Raw genomic sequence first — 14,499 nt, 5'->3', positions numbered from 1 at the left:
AAAGTATTTTGCAGTTTTTACATTAAATATTTCTCATTAGAAATTTTACTTTTGTTTTTATCATTGAAGAGACTGGTCAAAATGCAGGTCAAAAGAAAAGTGTCCCATCTTCCATATTCCTTAGTATTTATTTTTTTACAAGTTTTTAATGTTGAACGAAGGAGAAATAGTAAACCAAACATGACATTTGATTAAAATTTAGAAATGAAAATAAAAATAGTATACAAATCAAGTCATACTTATAAAAACTATTTGTAAGATATTTTAACCTATAAAATGTTAAACAGACAAATTTAGTTATAAGATAGCAATAAAAGAAGAATCATCTCAAGTATGTTAAGTTATGGGTGAGTTCATGAATATTTACAATGATGTGGGAAAGGACTGCAGTTTTTCAAATATAATCTTACAATTCACATTCATGACAACAATCGATATTTAAAGTTATTAACTGAAAACTGTATCATATGATTGCAAACACAGTAAATAAGCTCATATTGAACTTTAAAAGGGTATGCACAAAAATAGATGTTTCTATGTAACAAAATTATTTTCTTCCTTTTTTTAAGATTTCCCATAACACATATGCTGATAATTTTAAAAATAAAAGAAACTGAAGAATAATCAGAATTCAAATGTATGCATATAGATAATTATTAATGAAAGATATGGGTACAACCACTACATATAGAATTCAAAATTAAATAACTGAAAACTAAATTAAAACTCATTTACTACATACTCCATACAGTAATATAAACTGATTCCCCAAACTTTGAAGAAATGTAAAGATGCTTTTTTTTAAACCTGGTGAAGATTAGCCTTACAACTTCAAGAGGTGATGATGAACAAACATGACAAAAGAAATAAATTTATGCTTAGGAGGGAACAAAATCAATGCTTATAGATAGTAGATGTCTGTCTGACTTGGAAGAGAATGATTTTACTCTTAGAATCATGTGAAAATTTAAACCTGGCTAAAAGTAAATAAATAAAACACATAATTTGAAGTATGTGGAAACATGTACACAAGCAATGATTGGCGGGAAATGTTAAATTTCTAATTCTATTGAAAAAACACATTAAAAATTAACAAAATTTAAAAGAAAACTGATAGAACAAAAATGTAGTTATAAAAATAAATTTTAGTGAAATCTTTCATATATGAATAATATAAAAGTAAACAGAATGATAAAATATATTGAATGGGTCTATCATACCTAATATTAAATATCTTTTCTCTCCATGAATTATCCCATAAGTAAAATGATTGAAAAAAGGACAACCAATTTAAACATGACTGTTAAAAATCAATATCACATCAGGCATGGTGCCCCACACCTGTACCCAGCTACTCTACAGGCTTAGATAGGAGGATCACTTAAGCCAGGAATTCAGGGTTATCCTGAGAAACAAAGTAAGACACCATCTCTTAAAAAAAAATAATAAACAACATCACAATTACATTAAAGATGCAATGCTGATGAGGATACTGAGAAGTAATTCTTGTATACTGCTAGTAGAAATGCAAATTAGTACAGCCACTAGAGAGAAGAGCATGAAGGGCATCAAAAAAACTAAAAATCAATCTATCATAGGATCCAGCTCTCCCACTTCTGGGTGTATATCCAAAGGAAATGGTATTGGTAAATAAAAAAAAAAAAAAAAATCTGTACTCCCATGTTTATCGCTGCAGTATTCACAATAGTTAAAATATAAATCAACTTATATGCCCATTAATGGATAAATGGATAATGAAAACACAGAACATATATACAATGGAATGTTTTCAACCATAAAAATGAATGATATTCTATCATTTTCAGGAAAACTGATAAAAATGGATGACATTATGTTAAGTGAAATAGATCAGACACAAATACAGCATGTTCTCTGTTATCCGTGGTACTTTAAAAAGTCAATCTTAAGATAGAATAGTAATTACAGGAGGGTGGGAAGGTATTCTGGTTTGGATCTTTTATGTAGGAATGTGGACAGTAAAGACTATGCTCATGAGGTTTCAGATGGTACCGAGAATTCTGCTGGGAAGTAGATTAGAGATCATTCATGTTACATTCTGGCAAATGTCCACATTTTGACTGTATCCTGAAACTCTGAGAGGTTGAATTTAAAGGTGATGAACTAATTAACCTGATAGAGGAAATTTCAAGGCAGCACAGCATTCAGGCAGTGGAATGAGTATTGCTGGTGGCTTTTAACCAGGTCTACTGGAAGAATCAGAAGGAGAAAGCAAAGACAGACTTTATTAACTTGCAGTTTGGCCATGAAAGCATTGGTATAACTGAGGCCAAGAAAGGTGTAGTTGCTGAAGAGATTACTACCACTAAAAAGAAGTTAAGTACTTTGCACAGAGATAATATGAAAGATGCTTTGAGGGCATCTCAGGAATAGGTAAGACCCCATGGCAGGCTTAAGGGTGTAAAAGTAAAAACTTGTTTGAATGATATTGCTTTGAGAATAGAGCATGCTGGCCTCCTAGAAAGCTGTTTCCCCAGAATTCATTTCACTGTGCTTAACTATCCAAGCACTCTGAGGCTGCTGCAGCCATGGTCCAAAGGGGCCTGGCTAGTGCTTTGAGCTGGCAGCAGAGCTTAGCATCATCTATGTGGTGCTGGTTCATCCTACAGGATTGCAGGATGCTAGAGTTAGGAAACCATGGTAGCTTCCACCTAGATTTCAGAGGAAGGTCTACAAATTCAGTCCAGGCAGTCCCTGAGAGGATGATGTGTGAAGACATGAGAGAAAAGTCAAAGCTGCAAAGGTGACTCAAAAATTAAGAGATGCCAAGAATGTGGAATGTTTGCCAAGGAAAGCTGCAGCAAGTAAGCAGAGCCAAGCCAAGAGAGAGGCCATGTGGCCTGCAATCAGCAAGGCCATAGGGCAGGGTAACTTAAACCCTTTCAAGATAACATCTCACAACCATGTAACCTGGATGTGGAGCTAAAGGACTTGTTTACTCAGCTGAGTTTTTGTCTTGTTTTGGTTCAATTCCTTCTTTCTATACCCCTAATTCCTCCCTTTTGGAATGATATGTTTACTCTGTGGTATTGTATATTGGATGTATTTAACTTGTTTTTGATCTTTACTGGTTCTCACAGTCAAGAATTTTCCTTGAGTCTTGGATGAAAATTTGATGTTTGAGCATTGTTGAAACAGTTAAGAATATGGGAACCTATATTCTATATTGGAAATCGACTACATGCATTTTTCACTGTGAAATGGGCATGAGCTTTTAGGAATCAGGGGTGGGAATGTTATGATCTTTAATATTCCTGAAAAGATCCTGTTTTGAAAACATCTCCCCAGTTCAGCAAAGTTCAAATGTAGAGCCTTTAAGTAACGATTAGATTATGAGAGCTGTAACCTCACTGGTGGATTAATCTATTTGATGGATGTTATAGTCTGGATATGAGGTATCCCACAAATGCTCCTGTATTAATGCAGGAATGTGAATGATTGAATTATGAGAGTTGTAACTTATTCAATTCATTTTAATTTGAATGATTGGGAGGTAACTGTAGGTAGGTGGGGTGTGACTGGAGGATTGGGTCACTGGGGATATGCCCTTGGAAGGTTGCATCTTCCCTAGGGTCCCTTCCCCCACCCCTCTACTTCCTCACTTTACCATGAGGGGAACTTCCATTTGACATACCCTTCAGACATATCTTAACTCACCCTGGGCCCAGAGCAATAGAGTTAGCTGTCTGTGGACTGAGACTTCTAAAACTGTGACCCCACAAATAAACTTTTCCTCTTCTAAGTTCTATTGTCCGGTGTTTTGATCCCAGTGACTAAAAAAACTAACTAAATCAAAGGATTAATAATGAATGGATGAATGGGTGGGAATTTTACACAGTTGGAATACGGCTAGAAGTAGGTCAGTAGGGGCGAAACCTTAGGGATTTTATCTTGTCCTTGGCTCCTTGCTTGTGCTCTCTTTCTCTCTTTCTGCTTCTGATGGTCATGAGCTGAACATCTTTCTTCTATCATGCCCTTCCACTTTGATGTTCTGCCTCATCTCAGGCTAAGAGCAATGGAGTCAGCCAACCACAGACTGAGCCTATGAAGACATGAGTCCAAAATTAACTTTCTCTAAGTTGTTCTATGAGGTATTTTAATCACAGTGATTGAAAAGCTGAACTGACATAGAAGGGAAAGGGTGAGGTGGCATACAGGGAAGGTGGATGACAGGTACCAAAACATAGTTACATAGAATTAATAAGTTTTAGTATTTTATATTACAGCAAGGTAACTATAGTTCACAACAACATATTATATATTTTTAATAACTAGAAAAAAAGAAGCTTGAAGGCTCCACACACAAAGTAATAATAGATAGATATAATAATAATTAGCCTAATTTGATCAGTGTATATTGTATGCATGCATTAGTATTTCAGATATTAAAAATTAAAGAAATTTTACTGTTAGAAACAAATCATTCTTGGGAAGAATGAAGAATAAAGAGTTAATGAAGGAAAAGCAAATATGGGAGAAAGATAAAGGAATTATACAAAAAAGAATATAATAGTATGATAGTGACCAAAGTTTTTATTACAATAATTAAAATATACATTGCAGCTAATGTATGGTACTTTTATAAAACTTGTTCACTGTTTTTTCTGTTACAAGTGTAACTAGAAATTTTTGGCCAACTGATCTAGAATCCATGTAACTAGTATAAAGAGTAACTCCATTCCCATTACTCTTACCCTGATTTTTTTTAATCTGCTGATATATAAACCAGTTTATATTTAGAAATTAGAATAGGAAAGACTGGAATTGGAGATGAAGGATGGAAAACAAAAGAAAGAACAGAGAAAGAGAAAGCCAGTTGGAGCCAAACTGCCTGTTTGTATGTGAAGAGGTCAAGTTCCTTGGACCAGAGTGAGCTCTTGAACTCATAAAAAAGGACCCATTCAATAGTATAGGCATGATAGCCACCTGCTTGCTGACCTCCTTAAATCCTTTCCCCGCTTCTTCCTGAGCCCTTGGTCAATGAGCTAAGGACTACATTTTCCAACCTCACTTATAGCTAAGAATTACCATGTAACTAGTTCTTAGTAAGGAAAGCAATATATCAGTTTTTCACTGCCTTGTCTTAGAAGAAACTTCTTGCCTGAAGCATTTCTTTTGCCTGTCATGTGGCTTGAACTTGGCCACAGTTAGTGACCTTGCTTTGACTCTGCAGATAAGAATTACAGTCCAGAGAACAGCAGAACAACAAGAGGTAAGAAACATGGATTCCTGAATAACTTCACAGATCAGTGCCCTCCAGTCAGACCATCTGCTTTCAAACTTCCATGGTATCTAAGCCTCTGTATTTGGAAGGTTTCCACCCCCAGCAGATTGGCCTTTATTCTTTAGAACACAGCACTAAATAACTGAATGGAAATTTTGAAAGAGGAATAACCAATTTAGAAAACCAGCTTTAGGGATTATCCCAGAACACATAAGAAAAAAAAAAAAAAAAAAAGGACCAGAAAAAAATAAGACATGCAAAGCTTAATCTGGAAACTAGCATAACTGTGATTCAAAAACTCCCACCTCCAGCACCTAGTACTATATTTAGAACAAAGTATGTTGCCAATTAATGTTTGATGAATGAATGAATGGATAGATGGATGGACTGGCCTTAATCAGAAAAGGAACACAGGAGAGAAAATTCACAAGATGGATGCAAATGGTTCTTTGTTGAATAGCACAAAAATCCACATTCATTCAAAATGGACAAATCACTTTTTCATATCAAAACCAACATATTAGATAAGGAAAATTCTGATTTCTTTCAGTACTTGCTCAAAGTTCAGAATTTCAGGTGCAGAATCTTTAATTATTTCTACATGTCTCTGACTGTAATACTAAGTATAACAATCCAAATATTAGAAGCAGAATGATTCTATTCTACTATAAGTTCTGCAAAATATATCTACTTCAATTTTTTTTTTATTGCCTGAGTATGCTGCTCGGCTCCATAGAAAGAGTTTTATAAGATACTCTGGCTTTTGGCAGGAATATTGAAAAAATAAAATTTAGAAGCACAAGCTGAGCATTACCTCAGAGTCTTCCCCATCACACTTAATATAAAAAAAAAATCAATAATCTGAGGCCACTTTTCATGGGCTCTGGGGAATATTTTCTTTCTCAGAAGCAGTGATCTGAAGACCTGCTTAACAGTTTATGCTTACTTCAGTGAGAGCTATATGACATACACTTTACCATGGATATTTAGATTTTTATTAGTAAAAACTATTATTAGAAAATACAGTTTGGAATATCTATCAAACAATCTTCTCTCTAGAGTTCATAACCTACAGATTAAATATTTTACTGAATGTTAATAACAAATTTTTTAGCTAAAGGAGCCTAAAACATCTAATCAAAGCTACCTCTTTTGAGACTCAAAGACCTTAAATGGTTTGACCAATTCTTACATTTTAAATTGAAATTATAAATTCTACATACCATAGAAATAATTTTAAGTGATTACTGTTAAATTTATTACTATGGTCTCTCTCTTTAAAGGCCCATACTGCATTACTGTTGTACTGGAATGGCTATTAATTAGCACCAAGGCTGTACTGATCTCATATCCTTTCCTCTTTTAACTAATATCCATATTGTGCTGTATCATTCATTCTGAAAATAGCTTCCTCATTTTTATGAATGCTGAGTAGATAGCCAAGTCTCCATTTCTCCAGTATATCCTTGAGACTATTTCATAAATGAAATTTCTCAATATAGTCAACCCTCATTATTTATGGGAGATTATTTATGGGATCCAGGATGTCCCAAGGATACCCAAATCCTCAAATACTCAAGTCCTTTATGTAAAAGGGCATAATATTAGCATGGAGCCTACACAAGTCCTCTCATACACTTTAAGTTGTCTTAGATTATTTATAATAGCTAATGCAAATGCTATTTTGTAACTATCAGTTAATGAATAATGACAAGAGTAAAGGCTATACATGTTCAGTACAGACACATTTTATATATACGCATTATATAAACATTTCAGTTCACAATTAGTTGAAGAACTCACAGTTTTGAGAGGCTGATTATACTAGCATCCATGCACTACATCAATAATCTGTGGCTACCTCTTATGGATATGAGGTATCCATCAAAAGCTTTTGTTAATACATGAATATTCAGAGGTAAAATGATTAGATTGTGAAAGCTGTAACCTAGTCAGTCTGTCCTAGTTGAAATGAATGAGTGGTAACTCCAGGCTGGTGGAGCATGGTTGAAGGAGGTAATTCATTGGGGGTGTATCCTGGAAGGGTGCATCTTCGCTATGGTACCTCTGCACCCCCTGCTTCCTGACCCCACCATGAGGAGTGAACCTTTCTTCTGCCATACCCTTCTGCCATGATATGCTGCCTCACCTTGGGCCCAAAGCAATGGAATAAGCCATCTGACTGAGACCTCTGAAACTGTGATCCCCAAATAAACTTTTCTTCATCTTAGTTGTTCTTCTCTGGTCACAGCAACAAAAAGCTGACTAAAACATCAACTATCTTGAAAATTATCCAAGACTGCCTAATTGCATGCATATAGGTCTATTCGTAGTTCAAAACTGTCTTTTATCTTTTTTTGTCATCTGATTCCATTAACCACTATCAGCCCTTTCCTATCCAAATCTTGCTCTAGCTATTACAAGTAAACATACAGGCTTATTAAAGATAATGCTCTTTTCATGAATTCATTTAAAAGGCATCATATCAATATATCTGCAACATCTAGTGGCAGAGTCATCTGTCCCATATCCAAGAAGCAATATGCACCACAAATGGCCCAAATCCTCTAGTCAATGACTGAATTTTCAGATACATAACAATTTTTGGAAACTTTTTAAAATGCAGATTATATTCCCACCTCTCTCCTAAGAACAATCTAAAGTATGTCCCAGAACAAAATTTCCTAATTAATCAATGAATCAACTAAAATACATTCTGATAAATACTGAATTGCAGATCTTTTTTAAAAATGTGGACATTCCTGTAGCAACATTCCACCTGAGGGTCATGACAAAAATCTAGAAGTACTTCAAAACAAGGAGATATTTGTATTCTTTTCTAGACTTGCTTGACTATATCTACAAAGTATTATAGGAGACATAACCTGCCCACATGGAACTACAGCAGCAGGTCGCCCAGGCCCAGGCCCAGCCCACCTGCCCTACTAACACATGGAGACGCCTCTGCCCACCATCATAGATTATCCCCAACCCAGATGCCACCATCTTTAGTTGGGGCAGCTCCCATCCTGGAACACTACATTATCATAGGTACTGAAGACTGAGAGGTTTGAATAGTATAGTACAGTTTTGTTATAGATTTTTTTATCATTATTATTCCTATTTTTTTATTTTTTTATAATTTTTCTCACTCTATTTTCCTCTTATCTATCTGTTTCCTTGGAATTTCTTTCTCCCTTTTCTCATGCTAACAACCAACTTATTTTGATTCCACTTTCACTCTTCATATGATCTAGTACCTCTATATACTCACTTCATAACATTACATCCTACACCCCTCCCCATCCTCTTTGCCCACCATTAGAAATTATATACCTTATTGAAAACCTATTGTTTATGCTGATGATAATAATCAAACTCATCATTCTCTGTTTATTACGACAATACTGTTAACATCTTAATAGGGGATATTTGGTTTTTGTTGTGTGCTGCTAATGTTGATCTCCCATTTAAAGGTAAGGTATTGGAAACCTGCAGGGACACTATAAACCTACCGGGGGAAACTGTAATACCTCAGATCTGCACTATTAGAGGAGAAGATACAAGAACAATATGAAAAAAACAAGGGAAGAAAGTGTCCCAAACAAACCAAGATGCTATATTAATAGTATCCAATAACAGCATGGTAGAAGAAATGTCATCAAAGGAGTTCAGAATGTACATAATTGAAATGATCCATAAAGCAAAGGATGAGATAAGAGAGCAAATGCAGGCAATGAATGATCACTCCAAAACAATTGCAGGAAGCAAAAGATCATTTCAATAAAGAGAGTTCTGAAAAAAAATAATAATAATAACAAAACAAAAAACTGGAAATCCTTGAATTGAAGAAAACAGTAAACCAAATTAATAGAAAGCATCACCAACAGACCAGATCACTTGGAAGACAGAACATCAGACAATAAAGACAAAATATTTAATCTTGAAAATAAAGTTGACCAAACAGAGAAGATGGTAAGAAATCATGAATAGAACTTCCAGGAATTATGTAATAACACAAAAGACCAAATTTAAGAATTACTGGGATTGAGGAAGGCACAGAGATACAAACCAAAGGAATGAACAACCTGTTCAATGAAATAATATCAGAAAATTTTCCAAACCTGAAGAATGAAATGGAAAATCAAATACAAGGGGCTTAACAGGACACCAAATGCACAAAATCACAACAGAGCCACACCAAGGCACATCATAATGAAAATGCCCAACATACAAAGTAAAGATAGAGTCTTAAAGGCTGTGAAAGAAAAGTACTAGATTACATATAAGGGGAAACCAATGCAGATATCAGCACATTTCTCAGCCCAGACCCTAAAAACTAGGAGGGCCTGAAACAACATATTTCAAGCTCAGAAAGAACATGGATGCCAACCAAGAATTTTATACATAGCAAAACCAACCTTCAGATTTGATGACAAAATAAAACCCTCTATGATAAACAAAAGTTAAAAGAATTTACAAATAGAAAGCCGGCACTAGAGAATATTCTCAGCAAAATATTCCTTGAGGAGGAAATAAAAAACAACAATGAAAGTCAGGAAAGGGAGGAACTACACTAAAGGAAAAGCCCAACCACGGAGAAACCAAGTCAAGTTAAAAACCAAAAATAAGTCAAAATGACCAGGAATAAAAATCATACCTCAATAATAACCCTGAATGTTAATGACCTAAGCTTATTAATCAAAAGACATAGACTGGCAGACTGGATTAAAAAGAGATCCAACAATATGCTGCCTTCTAAAGACTCATAAGAAAAGACATCTACAGACTGAAGGTGAAAGAATGGGAAAAAACATACTATGCATACGAACTCAGTAAAAAAGCAGGGATTTCAATCAGATAAAGTGGACTTCAAGCCAAAATTAGTCAGAAGGGATAAGGAAGGACATTTTATACAACAAATCAACAATCATAAATATTTATGCCCCAAACAATGGAGTATCTATGTATGTCAAACAAATTCTTCTCAATTTCAGGAATCAAATAGACCACAATACAATACTGGGTGACTTAAACATACCCCTCACACCACTGGGTAGATCTTCCAAACAAAACTGAACAAAGGAACAACAGAACTAAATAACACATTCAATAATTTAGACTTAACAGACATACATAAAATATTCCATCCATCAATGAGCAAATACACTTTCTTCTCAGCAGCACAGGAATCCTTTTCTAAAACAGACCATATGTTACGCCACAAAGCAACTCTTAGGAAATACAAAAAAATAGAGATACTACCATGTATTCTATCAGACCATAATGGAATGAAATTAGAAATCAATGATAAAATAACAGAAAATACCCCAACACCTGAAGACTAAATAATATGCTACTGAATGATGCATTGATAGCAGAAGACATCAGGAAGGAGATAAAAAAAAAAATTCTTAGAGGTAAATGAGAACAATGATACAACAAAATCTCAAGGATACTATAAGAGCAGTACTAAGAGGAAAATTCATTGCATGGAGTGCATTCAAGAAAAAAATAAAAAGTCAACAACTAAATGACCTAACATTACATCTCAAAGCCCTAGAAAAAGAAGAACATATCAATACCAAAATTAGAAGAAGACAGAAAATAATTAAAATCGGAGCTGAAATCAATAAAATTGAAACAAAAGAAACAATTCAAAAATTGACAAAACAAAAAGTTAGTTCTTTGAAAAAACAAACAAAATTGATAAGCCATTAGCCACACTAACAAAGAGGAGAAAAAAAAACTCAAATTACTAGAATTGGTGATGAAAAAGAAAATATCATAACAGACACTACTAAAATACAAAACATAATTATAATCTATTTTGAAACTCTTATACTCCAACAAAATAGAAAATCTTGAAGACATCAACAGATTTCTAGATACAGATAATCCACCCAAACTGAATCAGGAGGACATGCACAATTTAAACAGAGCAATTTCAAGGAATGAAATAGAAGAAGCTATCAAAAGCCTACGAACCAAGAAAAGCCTGGGACCACACAGATTCTCAGCTGAGTTCTACAAGACATTCAGAGAAGAACTAATTCCAATACTCCTCAAAGTATTCCATGAGATAAAAAAGGAGGGAACCCATCCAAATTCATTCTATGAAGCTAGTATCAACCTGATTCCAAAACCAGACAAAGATACCTTAAGGAATGAAAACTGCAAGCCAATGCCCCTGATGAGCATTGATGCAAAAATTCTCAGTAATATAATGGCAAATTGCATACAAAAACACATGAAAAAGATAGTGCACCATGATCAAGTGGGTTTCATCCCAGGGATGCAAGGTTGGTTCAACATCCAGAAATCAATAAATGTAATTAACCACATCAGCAAATTTAAAGTTAAGAATCATAAGATTGAATAGATGTAGAAAAAGCATTTGATAAAATACAGCACCCCTTCAAGCTCAAAACACTAGAAAAAATAGGGATAGTAGGAACGTACATTGTAAAGGCTATTTATGCTAAGCCCACGACCAACATCATTCTAAAAGGAGAAAAACTGAAAGCATTCCTCTAAAAACTGGAACAAGGCAATGAATCCTCTTTCACCACTTCTATTCAACATCATCCTTGAAAGTCTAGCCAGAACAATTACACAGACCAAAAAAAGTAAAGGAACATGAATAGGAAAAGAAGAACTCAAACTCTACTCTGATGACATGATTCTATATTTAGAGGAGCCAAAAAATTTCACCAAAAAACTTCTAGAACTAATAAACAAATTCAGCAAAGTAGCAGGATATAAAATCAACAGTCCATAAATCTCATGCATTTCTATTCATAAGTGATGAATCCTCTGAAAGAGAAATTAGGAAAACTACCACATTCACAATAACCTCAAAAAAAAGATAAAATACTTGGGAATCAATCTCACAAAAGAGGTGAAAGACCTCTACAAAGAAAACTACAGAACACTAAAGAAAGAAATTAAAGAAAACCTAAGAAGATGGAAAGATCTCCCATGTACTTGGATAGGCAGAATTAATATTGTCAAAATGGCCATACTACCAAAAGCGCTATACAGATTCAATGCAATTCCAATTAAAATTCCAATGACATACCTCATAGAAATAGAGAAAGCAATCATGAAATTCATTTGGAAGAATAAGAGACCCAGAATAACCAAAGTAATCCTTAGCAGGAAGAGTGAAGAAGGAAGTATCACAATACCAGACTTTAAACTCTACTATAGAGCAATAGTAACAAAAATGTCATAGTATTGGCACCAAAATAGGTATACCAATGTTACAGGATAGAAGACATGGAGACATACCCACATAAGTACAGTTATCTCATGCTAGACAAAGGTGCCAAAAACTTACAATGGAGAAAAGATAGCCTCTTCAACAAATGGTGCTGGCAAAACTGGGAAACCCATATGCAGTAAAATGAAATTAAACCTCTATCTCTCACCCTGCACAAAACTCAACTCAAAATGGATCAAGGACATAGGAATTAGACCAGAGACCCTTCACCAAACAGAAGAAAAAGTAGGTCCAAATCTCCATCACGCTGGCTTAGGATCAGACTTCTTTAACAAGACTCCCAAAACATAAGAAATAAAATCAGGAATCAATAAATGAGATGGATTCAAACTAAAAAGCTTTTTCTCAGCAAAGGAAACAATCAACAGTGTGAAGAAAGAGCATACAGAGTGGGAGAAAATCTTTACCACATGCACTTCAGATAGAGCACTAATCTCCAGAATTTATAAAGAACTCAAAAAACACTTTACCCCAAAAATGCAAATAACCCATCAATAAATGGGCTAAGAAACTAAGCAGATACTTCATAGAAGACATACAAATGATCAACAGAAATATGAAAAAATGTTCAACATCTCTAGTAATAAGAGTAATGCAAATCAAAACCACCCTAAAATTTCATCTTGCCCCAATTAGAAAGGTTATTATCAAGAACCCAAGCAATATTAAGTGTTGGCGTAGATGTGGGGGAAAAGGCACACTCGTATATTGCTGGTAGGATTGAAAATTGGTACAGCCACTCTGGAAAGCAGTATGGAGATTCCTCAGAAATCTTGTAATTGAACTACCATTTGACACAGCTATCCAGCTCCTTGGACTATACCCAAAGGATTTAAAATTAGCATACTACAGTGAGAAAGCCACATCAATGTTTATAGCAGCTCAATTAACAGTAGCTGGATTGTGGAACCAACTGAAATGCCCTTCAATAGATGAATGGATAAAGAAAGTGTGGCACATGTACACAATGGAATATTAGTCATAAAGAATAATAATATTATGGCATTTGCAGATAAATGGGTAGAACTGGAGAATATCATGCTAAGTGAAATAAGCCAATCCCCCAAAACAAAGGCCTAATGTTTTCTCTGATAAGTAGATGCTGATACATAATGGTGGTAAGGGAAGAATGGAGGAACACTGGATCGTGTAGAGGGAAAAAAGGGGTGGGGAGGGAGTAGGAGAAAGGAAAGATAATGTACTGAGACAAATATCATTACCCTATGTACATGTATGATTACACAAATGGTGTGACTCTACATCATGTACAACTAGAGAAATGAAAAGATGTACCCCATTTGTGTACAATGAATAAAAAAAATTAAAATACAAAAAAGATACTAAGGAGGTAGTTCTTTGAACAAAAAAATGGTCTCTCTACCTAATAAAGACATCCTTACCAAGAAAAAAAAATACGGACATTCATGTAGCAACATTCCACATGAGGGACACAACAAAACCCTAGAAGTACCTCAAAACAAGGAGATTTTGTATTTTCTTCTAGACTTGCTTGACTATATCTACTAAGTATTATAGGAGGTTCTACTTAATCACTATGAGAAGAAACTATAATCCTTATTGGTTTTCAGGCCTTTTGTTAGCTGTACAAAAAATACAGTCACAGTGACAATAATAATGTAATTTACTAGTGGTTAAGAGACCTCAAAATTCTAATTATGAAAAAATAGTAAATTTAAAAATAAGTATTTAAAAATCTACTTCAAAAGAAAAAAATTTAGAATAGCCAAAGATGCAATTTCTCCCAGCCCAAACCATGCAAATCAAAACCACCCTAAGATTCCATCTCACCCCAATTAGAATGGCGATTATCAAAAATACAAGCAACAGGTGTTGGCGAGGATGTGGGGAGAAAGGTACACTCATACATTGCTGGTGGGGCTGCAAATTAGTGCGGCCACTCTGGAAAGCAGTGTGGAGATTCCTTAGAAAA

At 34.6% G+C, this 14,499-nt stretch overlaps 1 protein-coding gene across 4 annotated transcripts in view; it reads right to left on the bottom strand.

The window, feature by feature from the left end:
• Nucleotides 1–14,499, bottom strand: part of DENND1B (DENN domain containing 1B) — a 232,239-nt gene that overhangs the window by 178,896 nt on the left and 38,844 nt on the right. The window lies entirely within an intron of this gene.

Source organism: Sciurus vulgaris, assembly GCF_902686455.1.
Source record: "Sciurus vulgaris genome assembly, chromosome: 12".
NCBI classification, from domain to species: domain Eukaryota; kingdom Metazoa; phylum Chordata; class Mammalia; order Rodentia; family Sciuridae; genus Sciurus; species Sciurus vulgaris.
This window is presented reverse-complemented; position numbering and strand designations above follow the sequence as displayed.